General features: G+C 38.4%; 1 protein-coding gene across 7 annotated transcripts in view; it reads left to right on the top strand.

Annotated features, from left to right (window-relative positions):
* The window catches only part of TNIK (TRAF2 and NCK interacting kinase), a 342,270-nt gene that overhangs the window by 72,992 nt on the left and 255,383 nt on the right, over positions 1-13,895 (top strand). The window lies entirely within an intron of this gene.

Here is a 13,895-nt window from a genome sequence, read left to right as displayed (position 1 = left end):
ATTTTTAAAAATTCCTTTCTCTGCAGCCTAAATTTCACTTAGTTAATTAAAATTACTATAGAAGTCATCCAGATGTAATATTTCCAATTGTGCAGAATGTCAAAAGTATACAAACACGCATATATGTAAACATATGTATATGCATGTGTGTGTATATATGTATATAGTAATCTTGAGAATTTGGTTTTTAAAGCACAATTGTAAGCAGACATATTTAAACCTTTATTTACTGGGAGGTACCTTTGGTGTTCACTCCAGGGGAAAAATTTTCCCTTGCAAGAAACAATTATTTCTTAAAATGTCAACCCCATGCAATCAGACAGAATGTGGTCTACCCAAGATGTTCACTTGATGTTGATCCTGTCTGACAGAAGAAAGAAATGTGTCTCAGCAAATGCTTTTAAATACTTTCAATGAAGATAATTAGGTGGGAAGAATGTATTATTGCATTTTGAGAAATTGGATTCAACTTGAGAATTAAGGTGAACTAATGAATTAAGCTCTAATTTAGGCAAAAAATTACTTCTGATTTGCTGTCAACATGGAGGAGCAGCTCTGTAACATGCTGCCAGCTTTATGGTGCCATTTCTTAGAACCATTCCATTGTGCTGTGCTTCTCACCTATAGAATGCACATTTGTGACACGACCCACAGCTTTGCCCACTAATCTGAGGGGTGGACTGTACAGTCTTGCAAAAGAAGATGACAAAGAGGTTCAATTAAAGATGAGACAGTTTGGAAAATCCAGAATTATCCCTAACATCTTGTGCCTGAAAACAAAGAGGAAACAAAATGGCAAGAGGTCTCAGATCTTTTACCAACCACATTATTGACATTATTATTTTAAGGGTGCCATTCTCTTTGTGGTTGATACAGAACTTTGGCACCTCTCAAGCTGAGGGGAGACTGCAAAGAATGGTCATGGACTTTGGGATGGGAGACTTCATCTCTTTCACCAGCCCTAGATATTGTTTTGTGGCATCACAGCTTTTTTGCGCATTAGTTAAGTATGAATGTAGTTAAAAATACTCCAGAGACTTGTAATGACTTATCCAAAGAATTAAAATCCCTATCTAGTTAAGGGTTTAGTTTCTAGGCAACTCAGGTGATATTAGGTGGCATCGCTCATGAACAGAGATACCTAGGTTTCTTGAGCCACTAATCCTGTCCTGCTGTTACCTTGAGTTCTAAAGGATTAAAGCTTAATAAAATGGCAGAAATTGAACTCACATATATGTGAACCTGAAGAAAAATAACAGGAAATAATTGTTTACATTATAGGTTATATTTAACATTTATGGAATAGGTATTTCTAAAATACTGCTGGCACAAATAGTAATTTTATAGCCCTAAAAAGAGATACCTATACAAAAAGTTCCATGATAAGTACTTTCTTTACATTAGGTAATAAACCTTTGATTTTAATGTTTTGTAAATCAGCTTTTGGTGTTCCTGGATTTCATATATTGAGGTATAATTTTATGAACAATTATGTGAGTATAGGCTTTATTTAATGGAAGGATTCATTATGTTCATTTAATTATTTAAATATTTTAAAATTGATTTTAGAGAGAGAGTGAGAGAAAGGAAGAGAGGGAGAGAAACATCAACTTGTTGTTCCACTTATTTATGGATTCATCAGTTGATTCTTGCACGTGCCCTGATCAGGGGTATAACAGGCAACTTTGGAGTATCAGGATGATGCTCTAACCCACTGAGCTATCCGGCCAGGGGCCATGGCTATAAGTTCATTTTTGTAAACTGTTCTAAGAGTCATAATTTAATTTTATTTACAATTAGTTTTTAAGAAACATATATAATATAATAAACACAACGTATGTGTAGATATTAAGATAATATTTCCTGAAGTCTATCTGCATATAAGCTACATACATCTGGATAAGGAAATAAAAATATTTTATATAAAGGTCATTTAGTAATGTTTAGCTTTTCAAGTTGCTTCTAGTCTTACTCCCAAGTCTAACTTGTTCTGTCTATTCTTGGAAGGCTAGATTTGTTTATCTTTAGCATTTTGGTCCTAGATAGTCAAGAGGCAATTCTGTTTTTTACTTTATTCACAGGATACAATACCTAAATAATGAAGAGTAGTGATTCTACATCAGGAATTTTGACATCTTCCTGGGCCGATGGCCCCCATTAGAAAACAAACCAACAAAAGGTCACATACCTTTTGGCTAAAGGTTTTGGCTATTTATTGGGATGCCATCTATTAGGGCCTAATGGAATCCAGACATATTTTTGTGAAAGTAGAGTAATTATTTTATTAATTTGAAATACTTATTAAGTGTTTACTGCTAAAACACCACTAAGTTGTAGCTACAGATTTCAAAAATGATTGTTAGTCTATCCCATTTCTTAATTTGCCCTTTTGAATTATATGTTGGTTATCATAGATACGGAGACATATGGTGGTAATGTGAAACGGGAACATGGTGGATTTCTCAGTATTGCTCAGGCTTCTCTTGAAACTTCCTTAGGGTTATAAAGGATGAAGTGAAGAGGCCATCTTGGTGGTTATAGTGTTTGTGAGAGAGAGCACTGTGAGTGTGTGTGTGTTTTCAAAGGTTTGCAAAGGTCCTTATAGATCATCTAGTCCAGTCATTTTGATGCCAGCTGTCTATTCAACCCATTATTTTATTTTAAAAAATTTTATTTATTTTCAGAGAGGGGAGAAGGGAGGGAGAAAAAGAGGGAGAGAAACATATATGTATGAAAAAAGCATCCATTGACTGCTTCTCGCATGTCCCCCAACCAGAGACCTGGCCCTCAACCTAGGCATGTGCCCTGACTGAGAATTGACCCAGCCAACTTTCTGTTCATAGGCCATTGCTCAACCCACTGAGCCACACCAGCCAAGGCTATTCAACCCATTCTTGATCACCTCAGGTCACATAGAACTTAGTACCACCCAGTTGGTCCATTTTCCTAAAACTCTCTTTGAATGTTAATCGTATTGAGCCAAGATTGGGTTTCCTACAGTCTTTACCATACCATCAGAGCTATTAAAAAATAAAATACCTCTTCTTCCACAAAAACAGAGCCCTTCATATATTTGAAGAAGACTTCTTTCTTCCCCCAAACACATACTTGTGTCTCTAGATCTCCAGGCAGTATCACCTCAATTGCTTAATTAATTCTTCATATGCCACAGACCTGAGGCCCTTCATTATTCTCATATGAGAATAGTTTCAGGACAGAAGCCAGGATAAATATACTAAAAATAATGCTTTATACTTTTACATAGTTTTCTACATCATAATACCTTTTATATGTATTAATCTGATTTTTTATTTAATTCTAATAATAATTTCATGAGACCCTTGTTCTCATCTTAGAGTTTTTATAGTTACAATTCCCTCTGCCTGGAACACTTGACCTGCAACCCTTCTGTGATGGGTACTTCTCCTTCAGGTCTCAGCTTAAATGTTACCTCCACAAGCAAACCACTTTTCATTCTTGTATCTAATGTAGCCAGCTACCCCTTCTGCCTCCCTCCCCCACTGACTTTATCACATTAACCTGCTTTATGGTCTTCATTATCTTAATTCTTTGTATGTATATATATGTGTGTGTATATCTATATATCTATCTATATAGATAGATACAAATTAAATGCATAAATAAAAGAAAAGTAAAGGTAGGGGCCTACTGTCTAGCCATCACTGTAGCCACAATCTGGTATGTAGTACATGTTAACTATTGTTAAGCTCTGTTTTCCTTGATAATTCTTCTTATATTAATTCCCAATTTCATCAGTATTTCCCATAAAATATCAGTCTTAGAAATGCATATTTGCACAAAAGTAATCAACAAAATGCTCTGCTTTTTTCTTTTTAATTTTTATGGTAGGAGGTCGATATAGATCTTATGTTAAATGAATTGTCAGTAGTCTGTAAAATCAAGATCCATGCTGAAAGTTTACTAAATGAAGCAAATTAATTTCCTAGGATTCAGTCTCCTGGCAGAGGTTCTCAAAATTGAGTGTACAAAATGAATATTTGAGAAATTATTTAAAATACAGATTTCCAGGCCCAGCCTCTGAAATTTTGACTCAGTACTTCTGGGGCATGGTCCAGGAATCCCATTTTTATTTGGTACATGGCTTCATTCTGATGTTCAGAGCCCTGGGGCCACACCTGCATAAACTCTGTAAAAATGATTGTAGATTATCCCATTGTAGAGCTCCTTGAATGAATGCCCATCCTAATGTTTTTTGTAATCATTTACTTTAGGATACCCATGCTGATTCCAACTGGAAAAGTAAAAAACATAAAGATTTTGACCTGGGAATTGATGCCAACTGGTTTGATGTACTCAGTCAGAGATTTGACTCTTGGTGTTTTTATTTGATGTGCTTGTGATTATAGTTTAAGGTTATTCCTGAATAATTCAACTCAAGATCTGAGGATCAATATGGTTGAAATTGACCTGGTTTAGAAAGAAGTATCTGAACCTATTGTATTAGATTTCTTCAAATCTTCATTGTGATCTCTTAATTAACTTTCTGTTAAAATAAGACAAAGCCTTTTAGTAGTAAGCTTACTAATAGTCTTGATATGGAGGTATTCTATGACGTACTTGGGATGCAATGTAGCTTTTCTTAGTCTATTCTAATGAATCGTGAATTATACTATTCACTTGTTTGATAAGGAGTGAGTGTGGGAGAATGTTGTATTTCTTAGATAATAGTGGCATTTGTTCATTTAATCAAGAATTTCCAATATAAAGAATACATTATTTCACATTTGTTTAGAGCCAATAAAAAAAACTCTGTACTTTGTGTGGGAAGAATGCAGAGCCAACCGAGTAGGAACTCTACAGAAGTGTGCAATAAGATTATTTATTTAGTACTCTGAGTGCCTGCTGTGTGCTAAATGTTTCCATTTATATCGTCTTAGTTATTTCTTGCGATTTTGTAGTGGAGGAAACTAAAGCATTTATTAAACCACATTATCACTCCAAGGCAGGGTTTCTTAACCTTAGCATGCTTGACATTTTGGGTCAGATAGCCCTTTATTGTAGGAGCTCTCCTGTGCACTGAGGATATTTAGCATCATCTTTGGCCTCCACCTATGAGATGCCAGTAACTTCTCAAAGTTGTGACAATTGAAAATGTCCCCAAGCATTGCCAAATGGCTCTTGTGGGGCAAAATTGCCCGCAGTTGAGAGCCACTTCTCTAAAGATAAGACAAAATAGTAAAACTCTTAAAATTGATGTCCAAACAGAGGCACTGAGAGTGTAGACTATGGAGCAATTAATGCTGCCCAGGCAGAGTGGAGACCTGAATGGATTGTGGGAGGGGCATTTGGAGAAAGCTTTGAGGCCTTAGCATTTGTACACCTTAGAGTATAATTTAACATTTTCATGAGTGGAGAGGGGTGTATAAAAGAGTCTGGAGCAGGGATGAGCTGGATTCCCCATCTGGTTCTGCTTCATTTTGGGTGTGTGAAGACAGCCAACTTACTCTGAGTCTGGGTTTCTTTCTCTGTTAATAATAGTACAGTAGGGGGTTGGTATGACAACTGAAGTGTGATGTATGTGGAAGCCCTCAGCCCAGTGCCTGAGACATAGTGGGCACTTAGTCACCTTTTCTTCTTCCCCAGCATGTGCTAGCAGGAGCCTAGTTTACCAGTTCTTTCCATGGTCTCATTTTTGTAGAAGATTATATGACCCGAAAGAATCATTCATAGAAGATGAAGTCAGAAACACGCCTTTTTGCTTCACCTTCCACCCCTTTACATTCTTGGTATTTATGTAAGCTCAGAATTACTTGATTTATATTAAATCCAATGCATAATACGTATCATATGGCATTTGATGATATAATTGCCATTTAGATACTGTTGTTGGTCTTTAGTGTTTAAAAAAAGCCAACTTCTCAATAATCTATAAAGAAAATGTGGATTATTAGAGGAAATAAGAAGACTTGGTTTTAGCATTCCAGAACTTCAGTGGGGTAAGTGATTTTTAAGTAATTATATATTTTACAAATTTGAGGGGAGAATCAACAGTGTTTCCTCCTAGGGTAGTACAAGTTCTAAGTAGAGAGCCTTTATTGTGAGATCTGGAAGGAGACTGGCATAGAAAGGACCTTATTTTAGAGGCAAGGACCTGCCTTTATGGTTTTGGTTCTGCCTCTAACTTGCTGTAGCTTCGAGATTGCCATAGAGCCAGATAGAGCTTTAGTTCTTTTTATATGTACAAAAAGAATAAAAATACGTTTTTAAAATATATCCCACCAGGTTATACTGAGGTTGAAACAAATTAAGGACTGTGAAAGTATTTTATTAAATTTAAACTTCTGTGTACACTTAAGGTTTGATTATTGCTGTTGTCATTCATTACAAGATAGGTGGCAGGGTTTTGTATACCACGGTCTAATTAAGTCTATTCCTGTGCTGTTATTTGTCTTCCTGAACCTTATGCTCATGCTGTGTGTTACTCAGTAAATGATGTTCCCCTCTGGGTAGCCTGACTCCAGCTACAGATTCATCCTAACACCCTGTCTGTTTCCTGTTTTTCAATCTTCAGGCAAACAAGAGTCATTGGATTGAGTGGAGATGTCTCTGGTTTTGCTTTTGCCTGATCTTTGCCTCATTGACATATGTTAGCTGGTTAGTCACCTTTCCCAAAGTGTGTTGATTGAAACCCCAAGGTCTGCTCTGTGAAAAAAGAATAGAGAGGCTAAAGAAGTTTTATAGTGCTATGTGATCCATCCTGTCCGCTTTGAACATGAGCATTTGTATTACTTTTTTTTACCCAGTATTTTCCCAATTTATTTAACTGGACTCTTCCTTTTCCTACCTAAATAACCCTTATTACTACCTGCTGGAACTACTTCAAAGAACACAGAAAAGCAGGATGGCTTGTCCCTGTGTCATAGCTGAGTGTCCATCCCCATTGCTGTGGCCTCCATACCGTCCTGTTCCTCTGGATGAGGGTGTTTTACATGGCTGCACGGATGTCTCTCCTGCTCACTTATTAAGCAGGCTCTTGGGCCAGGTCTCATCTGTTCATTGCTTTTAAAAAATAATTTTTTCTCTGAATATTGTAACACATTTCACCTATTAAAATAAACTAATGATATGGCCAAGAGTACTAGCTAGTTTCATTCAATTAAAAAAACTTATTTTTGTAACTGCCAAAATACACAAACACTTTTTCTAAGAGTGCAGAAACTGTGATTTTTAACATCAAACAAACATTTTAAAAAATGTCTCTGAGATGCGATAGCACATGCAAAGCATTGTTCTTAGTTATAGTTTTGGCTATAGCCAAGATTTTAAGAATATTGAGGTGTTAATATTGTTAATATTTAGTCTCAGAGTGTACTTTAACGGCAGTTGACCAGAATTTTTTTTTTTTTTTTTTGACCAGAATTATATGTAACAGTTTTACTCTTGCTCCTCAATAAGTAGATCGTTTTCCCTTAAACTGTGTGTAGGCTTGATGAGATTTTTATCCTCAGAGATCTTTGTGTTCTTCTCATCTGATTTGGCCTGAGACCATGCTACCTTATGCTATGGGTCTGTTGGATGTAATGAGTTAGATGATTGACATGTGAGACCCAAAGGAAAAACCTTCATGAGCTTCACGCAGTGTGCCGTATGGAAGGGACACTTTCTCTGCTTGGTGGCCAGACCTCCAACGTTGCTACTAAAACTTGCCCCAGGGAAGTATGTATGATTTCTTGTTGCTACTAGTGGTTTTCAGCCTTCTGTTTACAGAAATCATGTGGCATAGCTTTGAAAAACTATATATATCTGGACTCTTCTCTAGAAATTTGGTCTTAGTTGGTCTGGTGGAAGTCTGGGTAAAGTTGTTTCTAGAACTTCCCAGGTGCTTCTAATGCACAGCTGGAATTGAGAGCCACTGGGCTAAGGTATTGCCTCTCAGGTTGTTTAAGAGCTCTTTATGGTGTCTTTGTCTTTAGGGAGGAGTTTCTACCACTCTTCTCTCTATCCTGGGGTTTTGATTACCTCATTTACTCATTTATTCATGTTCAGCCTTTATCATTAGCATCTATTACTGGCTTGGCATGTGGGTTCCAACTTTTCATTTGAAGTGTTTAAATTGCTTCAGTTCAAAATACTTTCATTCCATTTGAAATCAGTGAATTTCCAAATAACTTGATGCACAACACCCTGGTGACTTGTAGTTTTTAAATCTCATAACACCCTTAATGACTCGCTGATTATAAGACAGTCTCAAGTAATTAAACAATCAATAGTTATTATGAAATTGCCATTATTTGGGGGCTATTTGTAACCTGTAAAATGAAATCTATAAGGATTACAGGCACTGACTACAGGGCTATCCACAGTTTTAACTATTTTATAATGGGAAACATTTGAGACTCTTTAAAAAGAATAACCAATTAATTGGGGCCCTGAGATTGAATTTCTTATCTCTGTGGTTTAACCTTAAATGTAATTTTATTAAATCCGCTTGGATATCTTGCATGTGCCAAAATAAATATCTGCTGTTCGACGAGGAAATACATATTCTAGTAAGTAGGAGCCTTGCTTGGTTGTGAGGGCCTTGATGGGGACATGAAGCCTTCATTGCCAGGGCCTCTAAATAGGCCTGTGTACAACCTCCTCTACAGAGTACTGCAGCCTTGGGCACTGCTCCTGATCTTGGCCATCTTGCTTACTTTCTAAGGTAATGCACAGAACTTATGTGTCCCTTCTGTTCCCATTTACAACGAGGGAAGAAAAGCCTAGCAGCTGACTCACTGAGAAACCTTAACAAATACAGAATAGCTGCCATGATAATGATGATGATAATAACATTATCATCTTTCTAGACTGCAGAGAAGAGTTATGAACTACATTATGTGAAGAGCTCAGTCTCTTTTAGGGAGAAGGTGCTCTATTGTTTTAGAAAACATGCCCAAATTTATATAACATAGCCTGTTGGGGTGTACAGTGTTTGGCAGACCACTAGTATGTTCCAGTTGATGCTTTTCTCTTGAGTATTTATTGAGAAGTTCAGTTTTGGTCTGTGCATCCAATTCAGGAAGCAGTTTGGGGCTCATAGCTCACAATACTAGAAATCTTACTACTTTTTAGTCTCTGTACCCTTTCTCTCTCTCTCTCTCTCTCTCTCTCTCTCTCTCTCTCCTCTCTCTCACTCTGTCTCTCATCACAGTAAAATATACATACCATAATATACTGTTCAGAGGCATTAAGTACATTCACCTGGTTGTGCAACTATTACCATCATCCATCACCAGTACTTTTTCATTTTTCCAGATGGAAACCCTGTACCAATAACTCCTCATTCCTCCTTCCCTCTCTTCCTACCAGCCCCTGGTCTTTTAAAAAACATTGCCAGTAAGCTTAATAGTAGAGGTTATGGTTTTCTGGATTTGTTTCTTGCAACACTGGCTCTCCAGTAAGTCTGGAACAGTCCTGCCCATCTGTCTGTCCGTGTGTTGGCATTCCTCAGGATGACTCTCCGGCAGCCCACTTTACCCTCCAGGTGACTGACTGCCCAGCACCTGCCCGGCTGTGTCTGGTTCTAAGAAGCTGAAAGTAGCTGAAACCCTTGATTTTTGTGCCTCGTTTATATCAAAATAAAATAATCCTTCTCAGGTAGAGATAGAGTCAGTAAAAACTGTACAAGCATTTTTCATGAATCCTAAAAGAGTGTTGTTAATGGTTTTTCTATTACAGTTTTATAAATGAGGTTCTCCTTTGCCTTTAAATGTATTAACTTTTCTTTTAGTAGGATTTTTTCCCCCATATGAAGTGCCAATATTTCATACAATAGCAGAATGTTCTAGACAGAGGATAGTTGGGACCTTCCTCATGCAGGTGTCTCTTTGCCAATGTACCACTCCTCAAATACTCCCGTCCTTGCCTAGATCCCCAGGGTGCCCCACACTTAGGTTCTAAGACATCCTGCAGCCCCGGCTTCCTCATCAGGAGACCTCGGACTCCTGTTCCAGCATCGTCTTTGCCCCATCCTGACTCGCCTTGGCTTCAGTGGCACCATATAGCTCAGCATGCATGCACACAGCACGCAGTTTCTGTTTATTCACGGTTCCCACCCGAGAATCACAAGCACTTGGCTCAGGTAGCAGCCCTCTCCTCCCACTCTGGGACACATGCTGAGCTCTTCTCATTGCATTGGCCTCACTGTGTTGTCAAGTTCTGTCTGGCTGTTTTCACTCTATACACTGTGCTCCTTGTAGCCTGGAACATTACCTTGCTGTCTTTCTAGTGCCGACATAGAGTAAATGGTTTAAAATACCAGCTTACAAAATAAAAGAGGACACCATTCCCATGTTTTTCTCAGTTTGAAATACCCCATCTGAGTGGAATATATGTCATTTTTGTTTAATCTAAACTGTTTAAGAGTAGTAATCAAGGAGACTGACACTAAATATATTATTTAATAGCCAATAGCAGTTAAATACTGATAATTTAAATAAAAACCTAAGGATAAAGAAAATAAGCTGGTTTCATGGACATGATTCTACAACTGCCCCTGTCGCTAAAACGGGGGCCACAGCTCATTTGAATTAACAAAGACCCAGCTGCACACAGTTGGGAACAGAGATGGGTTTTCTTAGATTTCCGTTCTTCTACCAAGTCTCCAGGACAGTGCAGTTAAACATTGTTATTGATGATTATAACAGGTTTCATAAAACCCTCATTTTAATTATTTTATTTGACCTTCCCAAGAACCCCACAGATGAAATAGGAGAGATATAATTATCTCTGTTTCAACAGTGAAAAAATTGGGGTCTCAGAGTTTATAAATGACTTTCCTGAGGTCACCAAGTAGGTGACAGAGCCCAACTCATGGTCAAGCAGCTTAAATTCTCTTAGCGCCATTCAGAAGTTTCCCGGGAGGAGATGAGGGTAGGGAGGAGGGTATGGGGGGAATCCCCTTAAATATTTGGCAGGGACTGGTTTTGCCCTGCCCTTGCATTGCATGTTTAGAATTCATTTTAAGTAGATCTCTCATAAGGCTGAGTTTATAATATAAATCAGTGAGGCCACAACCTGTTTCAAGATATAGTTCTTTTAACCTTTAAATCTAAAATACTGAAGGATGATTGATGGCTAGGCAATTAATCACTGATTTCCTAGTAAGTGGAGGTACTATATTTTTTCCACAACAAAAAAAATTGCTTGTTTCCCAGAAAATAAGAAGGAATTCTCTCCCATCTGTAAAAAGGAGCTGGCATGCCTTGGGCTAGTTACGTTTTACAATATGAAATGCTGCTTTGCTGATCACTTAGGCAATTGGTTGCATCTTTTCTTATGATTTATTTTTAGTGGGAGAAGGAAGGGAATAGCATATTTCTAGACTGCCTAAAAAATCAGCTCCAACAGCCAGGTGCATAATCTACACCCCCCCCCCGACTGCAATCAGACTGGAGCTTGATAAATGTTTGTGGAATTGAATTGATTTATTTTCTCAGCCGCAGTTGTGTACTTTTGTGAGCAAATGGATGGATCTTCCTGCTCTGGAGACCATGCAAATATTTGCCAGGTGCTTAATTCATACTTTATTCTGAGCAGAGGGAAGGCCAGTTACCTGTAACCTGGTATGGCGTTGTGGCAAATTGCTTACACTTTGTTTTTATATTTCCCTCTCTAAAGGAGGACTAGGTTTGTATGTTTGGGGAGGAGGGGAGGAGAGACAATGAAACAGAGAATAAAGGAGACGAATTTCTGGATAATGAAGTTGAGAGTGACCTGGCTATAGTATCACAATGTAAACTACTTACTGGATCATTTATCATGAATGCAAGTTGGGAATACCTGTGTAAAGACTCTCCATTCTGTTTCCATTGAGGACTATGCCATTCACTTTTTTTCCTATAGATTTTAGGTATCTAGCACCCATGACCCAAGAACACACTCATGCCTCCAAAAGCTATTATCAGATGCTGCACTGACAAGCTTTAGCTGCATTTATCTTATTCTTTCCCTTTATGAGTCAACACAGTGAAAAATTAGAGAAAACACAGGAAAGTGTGTCCTCTTCTTTGGATGGAGGCAGAGTGAATTGCGTCTTCTTTTAAAACGAGTTTCAAATTAACAGATTCTGATTTCCCCCTTCCGTGATTGCAGCAGAAGAGGAATGTTCTGTTACCTGAATGTTTAGAACATTTTGTTCTGTCATTTTGTACCTACTTATGCATTTGGAGAGCTACTTCAGAACTTTCAAAACCTTTCATTCCCTGAAGAAACCAATCACAGAAGCTAATCACCAAAACCTTTCTCCTCCCCATATGAGCATTCCCCTCTGTGAGTGCTGGAGGGAGGAGGTGCCTGGCGCCCAGCCCTCAAGGGACCCCAGCTTAAATGGTCTGCAGGAGGATGGGGAGTGGGGCAGCATGAACGGATGATTAATGAGAAGCCATGACTGCCCTCCTCCTTGGGCCTCCAGTTTATCTGTTGCTCAGGACAAGACTTGTTTGGACAAGACTGATGCCGACAGTTCAGCATCTGAATAAATATTTTATACATTTAAGGTGTGACCAAACAACCAGTCAACCAGCGTTGATAGGGGATGTGGGAAAACACAGACTAGGAAAAAAAAAAAAAAAAGCCTACCAACAAAACCCAAAACAAAAGAGCAACCTCCAAAACAAAAAGCTCTTTATTTGAATATTGTTTTTCAGACCAGGAGACTCATGAATACCTGGTTAAATTGATGAGCAATGCCATGGTCAGATGTGTTCTTGGAAATTTGGCCTAACTACTCTGTATCATGGTGTTTGTTCTCATTTAAATTCATATACTTGTGAATTCCTAAAAGTCAGATAGGTATTTATAGTGTTGTTTCCCATTGTGGCCCCTTCACCACTTACATCGCTGCCAGCCTTCTGGCGGCTTCCTTATCAGCGCTGATGGGACTCCTCCGTGTTCCATACACCAGTCTCCAGGGGGGATCTTCACATTCCTGAGTCTGTTGTCCTTAGGTTATACTTCTGACACTCAAATCTGGAGATCAGTTGGGATTACGATGCACATTTGCTGACTGAGCCCAGGAACATCCAGAGGGTTCAAAGTCTTACTTGGGACCTTGCTGCTCAGGAAGGGTGTGGCACACAGAACTCCAGGCCTTTAGCTTTGTGCCCACAAAGCTCTGCTCAGAGCCTTCAGTCTCCAAGGCCCTGGGTACAGTTGAGATGTTTTCTTTCCATATTACCTCAGTGAACACAGCTCTGGGAGCTGACCGGCCCAGATGCTGTGAGTTTGTGGGCATGGGAGGTCCACTGAATTCTCTGTGGCTAGTGTCTATTTTCAAAATAAATAAAAAGGAGAAAAACCCTCCTTTCACAGTCAGTGTTTTGGGTTAGAGGAGAAGCAGTTAAGTACCTAATGCTGAATATTAGTTTTTGGTTTTTTTTCAAGTAGATATCCAAAGATATATGTATTCGTTTAGTGTTGGTGCTGAGTTCTGTGCTTTATTGGAATCAGATTTCTCTCTAAGAAGAGGGAGCAGCTGAGGACAATTCTTTTCCTGGTGGTTCATTGTCACCTTAAAATATATGTGTGGCCTGAAAAGCTGTTCATGTTAGAATAATGACACTTGATGCTAACACACACTTTTTTGAGGGTGGAGGATTATTTACAAAATATTCCCCAGAATAAAAGTACTGAAAAATAACAAATACCAACTTTGTTCAGATGAAGGACTGGGCATCCCAATGAAATGCTCAAAGGCTAAGGAACCGACTTAGAGGCCAAATGTGACCTTGTGCCATGGAAGCTCACATTGAGAAAGAATGTTACTTTCCTTCTAGGCTTGAACTTTAAAGGTTAAAATGCATTCAAACTCTTTCCCTGGGCCCTCTCTTGTGGTCAGGAGTTTCATAGATTTAATGTGTGTTTTGAGTGGC

Source organism: Furipterus horrens, unplaced genomic scaffold, assembly GCF_987537825.1.
Source record: "Furipterus horrens unplaced genomic scaffold, mFurHor1.1.pri manual_scaffold_1, whole genome shotgun sequence".
Classification (NCBI taxonomy): domain Eukaryota; kingdom Metazoa; phylum Chordata; class Mammalia; order Chiroptera; family Furipteridae; genus Furipterus; species Furipterus horrens.
Note: the sequence above shows the minus strand (reverse complement) of the source record. Positions and strands in the feature narration are given on the sequence as shown.